Below are 15,271 nucleotides of genomic sequence, written 5' to 3' on the forward strand. Positions count from 1 at the left end.
GAGGCCCTGAGTCCTACATGCACCCACGTGGCAGAGCTGGGGGCTGATCATAGATGGTTCCAACTCTTAAAACTGCATTATTTTCCGAAACAATTTTCTGCTTCTTCAAGGTGAACGTTTTTCCTACATACAATGACCTTTCATTCAAATATTTTATCTTTTTAGATAGAACCTGAAGTTATTTCTATACACAAAATTTAATAAACCAAATATAAAAATCATCTCTTTTTTTTTGCCTTTAACTTTATGACCCTGTTAGCCAACGGGCAAAGTAGGCAACAGCCCAGGACCCAGGGCAAAATGAAAATGCAAGGCCCCTTGTTCAAAAAGGATTAAGAATTTTAAAAACAACGAGGTCCTGATAAATCATAATGGAAAACAATGTAAAAAAAGAACATATATATATACGCATGTGTATATATACATAAATATCTGTATCACTGAGTCACTTTGGTGTACAGCAGAAATTGACACAGCATTGTAAATCAACTGTACTTAAATTTTTAAAATTTGGTTAAAAAATAAATGTAAGACAGGGACAGCAGAGCGTAGAGCATAACTGTGCAGGCTACATACCCATAAACAAGATCTTGGCAGTTTTTGGCAAAGCTAAGGTGATGTCCCCTTTGGGAACAAGCTGACCACCAGCGACCACATATTTGAAAGCAAATGGGTGGGCTCAAGCTTCAGGAAGCCATGCAGTTATGGGTGCATTTTTCAGTCTTGGAAACACAAAGTGATTGTAGCTCGGGAGTGGAGTCCCCAGTGAGGATGCCGGGGAGAGAACAGGCAGCTCGTCCCCACCCCTAGAAAGGACCTGGCCTCTGAGCGAGGGGCTTTCGTGTCAATGAGAAATACCTACTGTGGCACGCACCTCAACACTGAGCCGGGTGGAACTTCAGCGCACTGCCTGAGTGTGGGCCTGACCGACTAGGTCTTGGGGAGAAATGCTTGGTCCTGTGAAACCACCACTTGGGGAAGGCTCCTGGGCTTCATCAGTAGGTGGCTTCTTTTCCAGATGAGGCAAACTGCAGGTGCTGCAGGGGGTGAGCCGGCAGCCGAGGTCCGTAAGCTGACAGAGGCCTGAGGCTCTGAACACCTGCTCCACACACCGCCCTGGGCAGCCCCAGGCTGACCTGCCTGCCTCCGCCACCACTGTGTCCATGTCAAGTTCTGAAGTTTCCAGATGAATGGGCGGCACCCACCAGGTGGCCCCATGTGCAGCCTCTTCCGTGACCTGCTTGTGGACATCCAGGACTGACTCCGCAAAGGGTCACATTTGAGAAGTCACTGGTGGAGGGGGGGCATTGGGGGCAAATATCCACTGCGGGGAGAAGTTCCCTGACACTTGGAGGGAATACCCAGTTTCCTGGGACAAGAGACAACATACCCCCCTCTCCAACCCCAACCTGTCTCCACAGTTCCCTTGCCTATTTTTCTTTAAAAGAGCAACCCACCCCATTCTCCCAGCCTCTCACAGAGCTCTGGAATAGTGGGCCAGGGACTGTTTTCTCTATGAACACATCTTCCTGGGAAAGACAGACAAACTGACGAACAGGGCTCGAGTATCCCAAGGCCGAGTGACAATGGATGCTCCGTGTCCCTCTGCTCCTGTTTCAGGGTTCATATGGCCCTTAACGGGACTGGGCTTGGCCGCTCAGAAGGTTCCCAGGCGCGGGGGCTGCCTCTTCTAGCCCCAGACACGTCCCCAGGACCCTGCCAAGCAGAGCCCAAAGGACAAAGGATGGTGCCAGCATCCAGGGAGCTCCTGAGAAGAGGAGGCCTGCGCTTCCAGGTGAGAGCAAGCCTGTGAACCCTCCTGCCTTGCCCAGGACAGCTGCCCAGAGGGCAAAGACGGTCTTACATTCACCGCACACGCGGCCGGGAGCAGGTGGGCAGGACCCCGGACCCTGTATGGAGCCCAGGTCCTCTCTGGGCACCTGCGTCCCAGCTGTCCCCCTGCTCTCAGACAGAAGCACAGGGAGCTGCTTGTAGCAGCTGACCTGGCCAGTGTGCTGGGGGGACAAACAGGAGGGAGCCCCTCAGAGCCCAGGCCTGCTGCTGCTGCACTGGGGTCCACCACCTTCCGGGAAAATCTGGGGCCACCTCACTCCCCACCCCCGACCCCCCCGCCAAAAATTTGCCCAGGATGCACTGGCATGGGTTATAAAACAGGCAGGTGCCCGAGGAAGGTGCCTCAGCCGCGGCAGCAGGGGCCCTGGAAACAGCCCCGCCCTGAGCTGGGGGCGGTTGTTTACCACTTAGGAAAAGAACATCCCCAAACAGTTTCTGGGTGGAATTTCAGGTCCTGGAGATTTCTGAGTAGCCAGGCGTCTCCCCATCGTATTTTTTTCTTTCCTCCCCTCTCCAGGCCTGCGTTCCCTCTTTGTTGCCAAGCTCAGACGACGCTGCTGAAACCCAGCCCAGAGCCCCGCGAAGCCCGGAAACTTCCAGCTCCGCGACTGTGCGCAAAGTTGGGGTCGCGGGACCGGGGTGACAGCGGCGCCGCGGGGCCGGGTGCGGCGTGCCCCGGGGCCGGCGGCCTCTCGCGGCCTCACTCGGCCCAGCCGCGCCTGGACCTCGGACCGTGCGCAGGCCGGACGTGAACTTGACTCCGGTGGGGACCGCGGGGCACCGGGGATGACCTGGTAAGCGGCGCCCGGCTCTGCCGCCCTCGCCCTCGGCGCCCCCCGCGGCCGCCGGGGTCCGGGGCTGGGCTGGGGTTCGGGGCCGGGGATCGGGCCGGGAGGGGGCGCCCGGGGTGCGGGCGCGGGCGCGGGCGCGGGGGGCGCCGCCGTGACCGTGGCCGCCATGGAGCGCACGGCCGAGCCCGCGGCCCTCCGCCCAGCGAAGCCGCCCTCCCTGGCCTTGCGAACAAAGACTCGGGAAGTTGGGAAGGGAATCTTTCCCGACATTTTCGTCCCCCTCTCCACCTCCGCCACCCTCGGCTGCTGGGTCTGGGCGGCGGCCATCAGGGCTCTTAAAGGGGACAGAAGCTCGCTCTGGTTTTCTCTGTCCTCCGGTCTTGCTCGACCCCCACCCGCGTTGGCCGGAGTAGAAGAAGGGGGCACCTTGCCGCTCCAGCTTTCAGGTGTTAAGCACCACCCCCACCCCCACCCATGTCCGGGCCAGCCTGGGGCTGCAAGCGGATCAGGGCCTGTGGGGTAAGAGACCCCCGCAGCCAGGGGACACAGCCCTGGACCCCCGCCGTGTTGACCCCGGCCACTGCCATGCCAGGGGGTCCTGGGCGCTTCTGATCCTCCCCTTCTGCTTGAGCTGCCTCCCTGTGGCCCTCCAGAGTGGACCCCCAGTTGCCACCAGCTCTCCCCAGCGCCCACCGTGCTCTGCCGGGAGGCTGCTGCGCCCAGGCAACATCAGTGCCAAGTGCAGTGGTTGGTTTGGGGGACACAACCTCGCAGCGTGGTCAGGGCCTGAGGGACGGGGTTGGCCTGGGCCCTGTGGGGCCTTGTCCCCGGGAAGCAGGGCTAGGGACACTGTGCCCCCACTGGCTTCTGCCCACAGGCCTAGGCCCCCTCGGGCCAATTTCTCTGCACCTTCCTCCTCCATTTGCCTGAGACAAGGCCCCCTGTGAGTGGCTTGATCCCTGGGGGACACCTAGGCAGTGGGTGGTGGCAGAGCGTCCTAGACCCCCAGAGCAGTGCCCGGCCTCTGAGGCTCTGAGGTTGACTACCACCCGTTTCCCCCTGTCCCAGGCCAGATCCCCCAAACCCCAGCAGGGAAGGCCTGACTGGGCCTGCTCTTGCCCGTGGGCCAGTTCCCAACCTTCCAGAGGCCATGGCTAAGGTCACTTCCATCTCCAGGACACCTGGACCCCAGTGTCCCCTCCACAGAAGGCCATGAATGGAAAAGGCCTGGGCTGGTCCAGGGGCTGTACCGGTCACTGCCCTCAGCACCCTGGACATTCCAGCAGGGGCCTCGAGTGGACAGTCTACAGGGATCTGGTGGGGTGCAGTGCAGAGTCTGGGGGACGGTGGGAACAGAGAGCCCAGACCTGCCCTAAGAGGAGGCCTCGTGTCAACTCTGGCCACTTGCTGCCCAGCGGGTAAAAGCCTCTGGTTCCAGAGCTTCTGGCTGTTTGGGGGAAGGAAATCTAGATTTGTGCACAGGATGCCCAGAATCTGAAAACCCCAAATGCAGGACAGAGGAAACGCATCCCTGGGGTGAAGCCAGCCCGTGGCCCCCTGGGTTGCAGCCCCTGTGTCCCCGTGAGCTGTTTAGTGTTTAAGGGGGGGCAGGTTTCTTAGAGAACCCAGCCCCAACCCAAGCTATGACAAGGAAGCCCTGTAGATCTGGGGTGCAGGGAAGGGGGAGTTTGTGCCTCATTTATTTCTCATCTCAAAGGAGTCACCTCCATATACTGAGTCATTCAGTTGGCTGAAGCTGGTTTGTCTCTTTAAGACCCGATCTGCTTAACTGAACTGTTCTGAAATTAAAATCTTCCTAAACTGAAGTACCCAGTCCTCTGGGCAACCTGCCTGTCCACTCGAGCTGGGCCCCTGGTGCTCTGCAAGTGAGGAAGGAGAGGCAGGGTGCAGAAAATGAACCTGAACTTGAACTTTCTTATGTCCCAGGCAATTAAGCCACTGCTGCTGCTGGTTAAGATAGCCTGGGTGTATTGCAACGAGGGTCAGCTCTTTTGTGAGGCAGGCCTGCACTTAGACCCTTGTCTTGTGATGGCTGGATGACCCTGGGCCAGTAATCTAACCTCTCTGAGCCTCAACTTCCTCACTCATAAAGTGGGCTAAATAGCAGTTCTGATTCAGTGGAGTCCTGGGGGAGAGTTGTGACAGGCGTGTGACTGCTCAGCGTGGCTTGAGCATGCGGAGGCACCCGGTAAATCTAGCTGCTGTTATTTGAGGTGGACTGTGGCTTCCTGCTTCTCTAAGACTGCACCTACTTCTGGGGCAGCTTCTCAAATCTCGTATCAACTCTCAACTGCTTGCTTCTCCCCACTTTTTGTGTTTCTTTTCTTACCCCTAAAGAAACCATCACCGAGCCACTCCCTTGTGTTTATAGCCCTGTGCTGGATACAGCGGGTCAAGCAGCGAGTCTGACATAGGCCCTGCCTTGAGAAGCTGCAGGGTGCCCTGTGCAACTGTAACACCAGGTTGAGCCTCTCTCAGCTGACTTGCTGTCCAGAGAAGGTTGTTTTCTGCAATGCTCCTGTTGCTGGCTGTGCAGTCTTTGTTGAATGCCCCCAGGGGTGAGCAGCTCACTACCTCTTTAGCAGTGTTTCTGTAGAAGCTGTCAGAGGAAGCCTCCTAGAAGGCTCTTAGGAGCCTTCACTGGTAGGACCAGAGGGAGACAGGACTGCAGCAGTGGTTCTGGGTCCAAGGCATTTGGTTTTCCTGGGGAAAACACACACCTGGAAAGAAGGCCCTGAAAACTTGGCGAGATGCTGATTCTCAGTCTCCAGGGAAAGCACCGCACGTGATCGGTGCACGTTTTTGCAGAACAGAGCCCTGTTTCCTATTTTTGCCAATAGTATGTGCTGCAAGGAGAGGCAGAAGAAAAGGGCCATGGAGTGGGGACTAAGACAAACCGAGGGCAGAAAGCTGGCCGCTGCCCGCGAGCAGGCAGCTGGAAAGTGTGGGGAGGCTCGAGGCCCCGGGTCCCTCGCTGGGGCTGGCTGCAGCGGTGTCAGTCGCTTGTCGTGCCCGACTCTTTGCCACCCCGTGGACTGTGGCCCAAAGGCTCCTCTGTCTGTGGGATTCTCCAGGCAAGAATACTGGAGTGGGTTGCCCTTCTCTTCTCCAGGGGACCTTCCCGACCCTGGCATTGAACCTGGGCCTTCTGCATTGCAGGCAGATTCTTTACTTCCTGAGCCACTAGGGAAGCCCAACATCGGTGCAGAACCCAGTGCAAAATTTAAACTTGAAAGTATTAAGAATTTCAGGACGGTGACAGCAGAGCATTAAAGCAAGTATGGGAGCTTCGGAATGCAGGGCCTTGCTGAGTGTGGGGCCCTGTGTGGCAGAGGCCACAGACCGCCCTCCCCTCCGCCCCCCCGCCCCAAGCTGGCCCGGCTCCCTGCACGTGTTCTTGCCGCGTGCGGAGGGCCGGGGAGGGCCTGCCGGCAGCTCTATTGAAGGAGCATGACTCTTCTCCTGCGATGATTTTTTTTTTTCCATCCCTGATGTTACATGCTAATTTTAGAACTTTTTGAATCCTCATAAAAGAAGAAAAGAAGTCTTCAATCACCTGTGAAACCACCCTCAGAAATAGCCAGTGGGAACAGTTCATCTAGCTTCTGTGAAACATGATTTTAAGCAGACCGAGCATCTTAGCACCTGATTATATGGATCATTTTGTCTTCTGCTTGTTTCACCAAGTATTTGATCCCAACTCCTTCTGCAAGTCAGAAGATGCTTTTCTGCAAGTTGGTTTTCAACGACTGTTTAATATTCCGTTGCTGAAGCCCCTTACGGGCTCAGTCGCTCAGCCGTGTCCGACCGTCTGTGACCCCATGGACTGTAGCCCGCCAGGCTCCCCTGTCCATGGGATTTCCCAGGCACGAATACCTGAGTGGGTTGCCATTTCCTTCTCCAGGGGATCTTCCCGACCCAGGGATCAAACCCACGTCTCCTGTGTCTTCTGCGTTGGCAGAGGGACTCTTTACCACTGAGCACCCGGGGAAGCCCCGAAGCTCTTTAACTAACCCCTTATTACTGGACACTTTGGTGGCTCAGAGGTAAAAGCGTCTGCCTGCAATGTGGGAGACCTGGGTTCGATCCCTGGGTCGGGAAGATCCCCTGGAGAAGGAAATGGCAACCCACTCCAGTATTCTTGCCTGGAGAATGCCATGGACGGAAGAGCCTGGTGGGCTACCGTCCACGGGGTCGGAAAGAGTCGGACACGACAGAGCAACTTCACTTTCACTTTCACTTTGGTTATTCCCAATTATTTCCGGTTTTTTGTATTGTTTGGGGAATGTCTGTGTGCCCACTGGGGCTTATTTCCTAAGAGATAGAAGGCTGTTAGGAGAGACTTTCAGGTTCCAGAAGCCTTTGGAGGTTGTCTGAAATTCCACCTTGGCCAGGGGCTCAGCCCCCAGCACCTGCACAGCAACAGTACTGAGGGGAGGGCCTGCTGGACCCTCTTTTGACTTTTAGACTTAGCCCTTGCCGGAGCTGACTCGACCGGGCAGTGGTGATCACACACGGCACGGCTGCCCCGCGAGGGGCTGTGACCAGCCCCCTTCACAGAAAAGGCCAGAGGCACTGGCCCGGGGCTTCCTGCCTGTCCTGTGCTGAGAAGGCCACGTCTGTGATGATGAAGCAGGAAGCGGTCCCTCTCCCCAGCAGACTCCTGGGACGATCTGGGGGTCCAGGCTGCCTAGAACCCCAAGGCTGTCAGGCTGGGGGCAGAATGAGACAAGGTTTAGCGAGGTGCCCACTCGTGGGCGACGTGCAGTAAGAGGTGACCAGGAGGAGGAGGAGGTGGGGAGTAGAAGGAGGGGGAGCCAGGAGGTGAGGTTACAGCCCCTCGGGCGAGGAGGGCTCTCAGAGCAACCCGCCACCCACCCTAAGGCTCCTGAGCGCAGGAGTGAGGTCTGCTGACCCCAGCCCAGCGCTGCCTGGCGCCGCAGAGCTCCGTGTGTGCAGTGAATGGGCCGCACCCCCAGGGTCTCCTTCGGAGGCACCTGGGCTTGCTGGGGGCAGGGTGGGGCGTAACTTTCCTGGTGCTGCCGTGACAAAGTACACTGATCTGATGTCTCAAGCGGTCGGAGGTTATGGAGGCTGAAGTCCGCAGTGTCTCCTGGGCCTCAGATCAGGTGGGGGCAGGATTGCCTTCTTCTGGAGGCTCCAGAGGAAAATCCGTTTCCTGGCCTCTTCCAGCTTCTGGAGGTGCCCGCATTCCTTGGCTCATGGCCCCTTCCTTCATCTTCAGAGAGAGCGGCGTGTTGCTTTCTCTGATGGTAGCTGGGAAGGAGTTCTGTTGTCAGCTTGTCCCCACCTGGATAATCCAGCTGCTCTCCCAGCTCCAGGCCTTTAACTTCATCACTTCCAGAGTGGATTCAGACTGTTTTGGATTTATTCCTGGGTTGCGGAGCTTCCTGCCTGAGGCTGCTCCGGCTCCAGGCTCTTGTCCACCTCAAAGGCAGAGGATCTGGGGACTCTGGCAGCTTCTGTGCCAATTTGGGAGCTCCCCTTTCTCTTCCTCAGCCCTGTGGGGCAGGCACAGTGGGCACTGCTATCATCCCCATTTTACAGATGTGCAAACAGAGGCCCAGACAGGCCAGATAACTTGCCCAAGGCCATACAGCTGGCAAGGGGCAGGGCTGAACCTTGATGATGGCTGGACCTTAAACTAGGGATCCAGGGGGCCTACCACTTGCTTCCAGGAATGTGGTCTTTCTCAGCTCTCAGACATAGTTCATGATTCTTTCCAGAAGGGTGGCGAGGCTTCCTGCCCTGTTTTCAGTATAGGCCACTGCTGTAGGGGACAGAAGGGCCTTGGGGCAGCCCTGGGCAGGGGGCTTATCTGAGTGTGGAGGGATCTGGGGGGGTTCACGGTGGGCAGGGCCTCACTGCAGGCTGCATGTCGGTAGGGAGGGTCAGGGTGCCGAGGGCAAAGGACAAGTGGTCCCAGAGCTCTTCACAGGCCAGTGCCCTGCCGGGGGCTTTGGGGCGTCCTTCCCCGCCACCGGCACAGAGCCGAGCCACTCGGGACAAGAAAATGAGGAAGAGGATGTTCCGCGGGCCTCCTTTGAAGCTGGGGTGGCTCAAGGGCGGCCGAGGGTGTGCCTCACCCAGGCCTGGACCCTCCCCACCACCGCCTGCTGCCGCCGCCTCCGCACCGGGCCTGGCCTGGCATGGGAGGAGTTAAGCCGCCGCGGGCACCTTGGCACGTCGTGCCGCCCAGAACGTCCAGCTCCCCACCCCCACTGCTTTTCTTCCCTTTTTGCCTTTTTTCCTTCTTAATTAATCATACGCTACTGCCCAATTTAAATATGGAAATGCCCAGGCCAGGCAAGGCAATTATTCCTCCGGCCAGGCGGGCTGTCCGGGCGGGCCCTGGGCTGCGGGGAGCATGGTGGCATCGCCCCCTTTCTGATGCGTGTGAAATTACGTGCACAAAAGGCGTCTCCTCATCTGAGTGTGTGAACTAAATAAATAAATAAGGGCTTTTGTTTGTTTGCCGGCTCCTGCACATGACTGTTTTGACTAAACCGCTCGTGTTGTCTGTGCCTTTATGGGACTCGGGAGACGGGGGCCGGGGGTGGGGGGGGCGGCCGGCGGGCATCTGGGCCTCTCTGTCCCCCGGCACCAGCGCACCCCCGCCCCTCCCCGCACACACACCCTCACAGGAAAGTTCCCCAGCCCGGGCCGGGCTCCCAGGCAGCTTGGCGCCATGCCAGGCTCGCCGCCGAGCGCGGGCAGCCGGGTGGGGTGAGCAGCGGCGACACTGAGGACGTGGCCGGGCACCCTGGGCGCCAGCAGGACCCAAGGCCCGGAGGCCGGGGCCCAGAAGGTGAGGGACCCCCGGGTGGGCACAGGGTGGCCCAGCAGCAGGCCGCGGGTGGCACGGCCAGCCTGGAACAGGCCCGGGGTGGGCGGAGGGGAGGCGGGCAGAGGACGAGGCCACAAAGCCGGGCAGTGCCAGGCATCGCTGCCTCCCGCCCGCCCGCCCTGCCGGCCCGGCTCCGCGGGGAGGCTGCGCGTGCACGGGGCTGGCCAGCCGCTGCAGACCGCGCTGTGGCCGCTCTGGCCAGAGGAAGGCCCAGTGAGGCGGGGCCCAGGACTGTCAAGGAGAAAAACATCCCAAGGCCTGCAAATTGCTGCTCTCAGCTTTTTTTTTTTTTCTCCTCCTGCTTGAGAGAGAGAGAGAAAAAAAAAGCAGCGCTTCCTCTGGAGGCGGATGCAAAAAGGATGCAGAATTTTAACCATCTCCTGCACCGTCTTCCCCCACAGGGTGGCCCAGGCCCTGCACGGTGGCGCCAGAGGAGGGGTGGGTGGCCAGAGCTTTGGATGCCTCCTTCCGAGAGGGGCTGAGAAGCCCAGCCTCTTCACCCCAGTTCCAGAAGCTGGGCCCCACACGGGGGTGTGAGGCCTGGAGGGCATGGGTGCCCAGAGCTGGCTGGTGGTGGCCCACTGCACACCCTAACACTTGCCCCTTGGGTCGCCATCACATATTTAGTGGGCTCGTCTCATGGTGGTGAATGTGGCACCCAGAGCACCCGGTCGGGGACCCCAGCACTGAGCTGGGTGGGAATGGGGGGGCTTGGTTCTCGCCGACTTGGGGCCTTCAGTCATGCTGCGATCCTGGGCCTTGCTCATGATCAATACTTGTATTTTTAAAATAATGTAGAAAGGTTTTGGTGTCTAGTGGGACTTCACAAGCCATTCATCCACGGCAGGACTTGAGGAAGGAATTCTAGAGGGTGATCTGGTCACTGGAGGGGGGGCAGGGGAGCCCCAAATGCAGAAAGAGAGGCCTGCGCGCCTCTGTGGGTGAGGACGCTGCTCAGTGAGTGGTCAGGGGTGCTCGGAGCGATGGTCCAGGCGAGCACAGTACCCAGGGTTCAGAAATAGGTTTTAATTTTAATCAGAAGAAAAAAAAATGACTATAGCAATAATGAACACATAATGATGAATTCAGTGTGGGTTATATTGTTCTTGACACCAATGCAGTCATAAAATATAATTTTTAATATTTACGGAGGAAGGAGCCATGAAAGCGAAAGTGCTTGAGTCCAGGAAAGTCATGATGGGGCCTTGGGCGAGTCCCAGAGCAAAGGGTCAGATGGCCTTTCGGTGCCCTGTGAACCGACTCTCTCTGAACACCAGCCGGCACAGTTGACATGGCCTGCAGTGGAGAGTCAGGGCCCTCGAGCACGCGTGTGCGTGTTCCTATGCACACTTACATGCTTTACAAAGGAGTCCCAGACAGCTGAGTGTGCAAGACCCATCCCCGAGTCAATGCACACAGGCAGTGCACACAGGTGAGGCCGTGAGGGCCTGGGTTCCTGGCCGCTGGGCGAAGGGTTTTGTCCCTGGGTGGGGAGGGACAGTGGTGTCCAGAGGAAGCGGGCTGCGGGCAAGGCCCATTCCCAGACCCCAGTACCCACAGCCCAGCGTAGCTCTGTCCGGTAGAAACATCGCGTGAGCTGCCAAGGCGGCCGCATCTGTAATTTAACATGTTCCACATTTTTACAAAAGTGAAAATAGACAGGTGGAATTCACTTTAACAATACGACTTCTTTAACATACATCCGAAATAATGTATTTCAATGTGTAATTAATACAAAGCTATTAATGAGATATTTTCCCTTCCCTGCCCCCCCCACCCCTGGTTTTGTATTAAGTCTTTAAAATCCAGAGTGTATTTTGCGCATACATCTTCGTTCTGAGGGATTCTCCGCAGTTCAAAGGTTCAGTGGCCGCGTGTCGGGAAGGGCCATGGCACTGGGCAGGGCAAGTTTAGCGGTACCTAGGGCTCCCCTCCCCCAGAGTTGGGGAGACTGGTTTTTCTGCTTCTTCTTTTTTTTTTTTTTTGCTGATATCCCTTCTTGACCAGGGGAAAGGACGCTGCCACTGGCTAGTCATGCCCCCAGCAGCCCCGAGAGCTGAAAGAATGGGTGTCGAGGCTGCAAGTTTCCAGGACAAGGAAGGTTCCTCGGCCGCGCTCCCAGACGCCAGGGGGATGGTACAAAGGGCTGGCTTCAGGGCACAATAGTGGGGCGGTTAGTCACAGTGCTGGGCAGCGGGCGGGCAGACAGAGCTCCCTGTGTCTGCGCCTGTTCGGGCTGGGCCCTGCAGCCCGGTTTGCCCTGCCCGTGGCCTTTTGTTTGCACCCTTCCCCACTCGTTGCTTAACCCCCTGCTGCCCGCTGCCTACCTGGCCACCTGGCCGGGACAGCGTTCCCAGGCTCTGGTTTCCATCAGCCACCCCGGCCAGAGGCAAGCTCTCCCCTCGAAGTCGGGCTCAGGCCTGCGTGATTTCATTGGCATCTCCGGGGACAGAGGCGTCAGGACAGCTCTGTTGCTGTCAGCGTGGCCAGGGGCATTTGTGTGGCTCTGGGACTGGATCCGTGTGACTTAAAGATCCCATCAGCATTTGAGAGTACTCGCCACACAGGGAATGTGCCTTTCTGGAAACAATGAAAAGCCAAAACTGAAAAACTGAGGAGTGGCCCTGGTGCCTGCACTGCGTGTTTTAGAGTGAACAGACTGATATAAATATTTTAATCCTGTGCACAGATAGATGGATAAGATAAAATAAATTAGTCATGTCCCAGCCTTGTCTGGGGATTGAAAACAGGACTTCTGTCAGCATTTGCTATTTAGCAGTTACAATTAAAATCTCCCCTTGTAGGTTGCAATCCTGGCATCTCAGAAATGGAATTAGCTGTTTGTTGTGATTTGACAGTTAAATTATTAACACGTGGAGAAGGTAACTGCCCCCCCACACACAAAAGGTATAAAACACAGTTAACAGTCTCCCCCCTCTCTCTCTAATTTAAAAATGATCCGTGCAGAGATTCTGCATGTTGGCTGTCTTTGTGAAATTAAAGTGGCATGTGTTTTTATTTTAGAAGGCAGAGATGGTTTGCTGTGCCCTGGGTAACAAGGGGAAGTAAAAGAAAAGGTGCTGTGAAAATGTGCCCATCTCCTGACAGCTTAAAAAGCCAAGAGCCAGACGTGTTTTCTTGGAGGAAATAGATGTCTCCAATGCATCCACCTCACCTGTGGGTGACATTTTGTAATTATTTATCTAAAAATTGAGGATGGCTTAGACCTGTTTGGCCCCTCCGATGTTGGTGACTCTTAAAAACCACTGAACGCTGCCTCTGGGCCCAGCCTGCTCTCGGGACAGAGCATACGGTCTGTGCACATCCCACTTTTGGATCATGCGTGATGGGAGACTTATGGTCAGCTCATACCCTTTCGTTCTGATGTATTTTAAACCAGTTAAGATGATTTTCACACAGAGTGGTATAGCTTACTTGCTTTCTGAGGGCCACTGGATTTTCAAGCTGGAGTACAATTTTTTTTTTTTTTTTTCAAAATCCAAATTTAGAAATTGCCTTTTAGAGTAGAAAACAGCATTCTGGTTTGCCTTTTAACTCCCCTGGAAAGAAAGACACCAAAGATCAAATGTATTTGATTTGTGGATTTGCTCCCATCCATTGTCATCTAGGGGCTGGAAATGGCCCACTACAACAAAGTACGATAGGAAAAGGCGTGTGCCCACTCAGGCAGAGAGAGTTCTTCAGGGTGGACTCAAGCTCCGGAGGGGCCACAGGGCTGTTTTTCCTTCCCAAGAGGAGTGCGGTGTTCAGCTCTAGTGTCATCGTATGAGAACAGGACAGCCCCTGCCTTTCTGAGACGCTGTCACACCTCTGCCAGGCCGCTTCTCTGCAACACACCTCTTGAGATAACTGGATCCTGGGCAAATACCATTGTTTTCGAGCAAACCCAACACAATCTTCCTTCATTGCAGTTCCGCCCCGGCCATAGGCACCACCTCCAGTCATGAGGAAAAATAATGGAAAAAACGGGAAACACACTGGATCCATGGGAAAAATATCTCCCCTGCAGGAAGGTGCTAAGATGGAGTCCCGGAAGCTCCCAGAGGGACAGTGGGGTGGGGGTGGTGGCGGGGGGGTGAGGGGGGCAACTCTGAGCCTCCATTCAGATCTTGCGGCTCTTAACTCGGCTCCTCCACCCCTGAGTCTCCCAAATTGAAGAGGAGGAAGGTGTCCTTCCTTGCTCACTGTCAAGGATTGTTGTGAGAATTAATCACCCGGTGGCCAGTATTTGCATAGCAAGGCTGCCGGGTTTCATTTTCTGTTTGAAAGCGTTTCTCTAAAAGGGTAAAGTGCCAGAGACACGCGACTGAGCGTTATCATCTTGAAAACTTGCCTGGCAACAATATATGGTTCTTATTGTTTATGTTCAACCCCTGAGTAGTAATAATCATTTACCTCAGTCTTAAGATGAATTCAGTCTATTGGACTTATAATAGTTGTATTAGCAATAGGATCCCTTTCTATTATGAAAGCAAATAATTGGAAGATGCAGGGAAAGGCATGACAGGGAGAAATTGTTTAGCACCCACAAAAGCTCTGGTCACGTCTACAGATTTCCTTCGAGCCTGTCTTCTCTGCCTAGTCGTAGCATCTACTTTCTGATGACTCCACGGCACTTTTGGGCTGGGGCCACCTGGCCTCTTTGTGTTTCTGTTTTCTGGTGGCAGCGCCCAGCTCCAGGCCACCTCCTTCACGCAGGTCCTGGTGTTTGGAGAGAAGACCTCGGCTCTGTGGTCTCGGGGCTCCTTCCCCAGTCCTCCTGGGAGCTGTGTCAGCAGACGACCAGGTTGCCAGCGAGGCCCCAAGGCAGAGCCCAGCCTCTCCCAGGACCTCGGGGACAAGGGGCAAGTGGCTGAAAACAGCCTCTCACGGTGCCCACGGTGGTGATGGCCAGCAGCTTGGCCGGGCCTCCTCCGAGCTGATCAGGGCCGGGTCATGGGAGGATGGCAGGCACCCCGGCAGGCGGTGCTGAAAAGCGGGCCTGAGGTTTTGAATTCTCCCAAAGAAAGCCCCTCAGGCCAAAGCACTCCTCAGACGTGCAGAATTTCGACAGAGCTGTTGAGATAATGTTTCCAAGGTGTTCAGCTCTCTGGTCCTGACTTAAACTCACCAAGTGGATGGCCGTTAGTGCCAAGTGACTCGATAGGCACACAGAGGCCAGGGCTTTCATGCAAGGGCACAGTTCCCAAACGCTGTGTTGCAATCAGGCATGTGCCTCAGCTGGTCCCACAAACCCATCAGGCAAAAGTTCCACAGTTACCAGGCCTCTGGAGGGGAAACAAACTAACTCCCACATCACTATCTGCAGTGACTGTGATCTGAAGGGAATTCTAGAATTTGTGAGTTCATTGTTGCTACTGAACAAAGTCTCTGAAGCTCTGTCTTGACCCCCCTCAGATAACGCTGTGGCTTCAACGTCAGATTACCAGTGGATCCTTAAGAGATTTGTTAACAACCCACATCGCAGACAAACTTCACAGGCAAGGTCATTGGTCATAGTGTTAGTTATGGTACAGAAATACTAGCAAGAACTGAAGTTTGTAATAATATAGGGAGTTCTGGGGTAAATTATCACTTAACAGTATAATGGAATATTAATTATGTCACTGTTAAAATAGTGTTGACAAAGAGTTTGTCAGCCCGTAGGGACGTATGGGAGCCAATACTTCCCAAACAGTAAATATGTATGTAAATTATGCATTAATATTGTATGCAT

At 55.6% G+C, this 15,271-nt stretch overlaps 1 long non-coding RNA gene across 1 annotated transcript; it reads right to left on the reverse strand.

Moving 5' to 3' along the window:
- Positions 1 to 10,545: 10,545 nt before the first annotated feature.
- Positions 10,546 to 12,036, reverse strand: LOC121819244 (uncharacterized). Its single transcript, XR_006059505.2, has 2 exons — positions 11,862 to 12,036; positions 10,546 to 11,149 (listed from the first exon to the last, which is right to left on the reverse strand). It is a non-coding gene; the product is annotated as an uncharacterized LOC121819244 (long non-coding RNA).
- Positions 12,037 to 15,271: the final 3,235 nt, after the last annotated feature.

This window comes from Ovis aries, chromosome 3 (genome assembly GCF_016772045.2).
Source record: "Ovis aries strain OAR_USU_Benz2616 breed Rambouillet chromosome 3, ARS-UI_Ramb_v3.0, whole genome shotgun sequence".
Classification (NCBI taxonomy): Eukaryota; Metazoa; Chordata; class Mammalia; order Artiodactyla; family Bovidae; genus Ovis; species Ovis aries.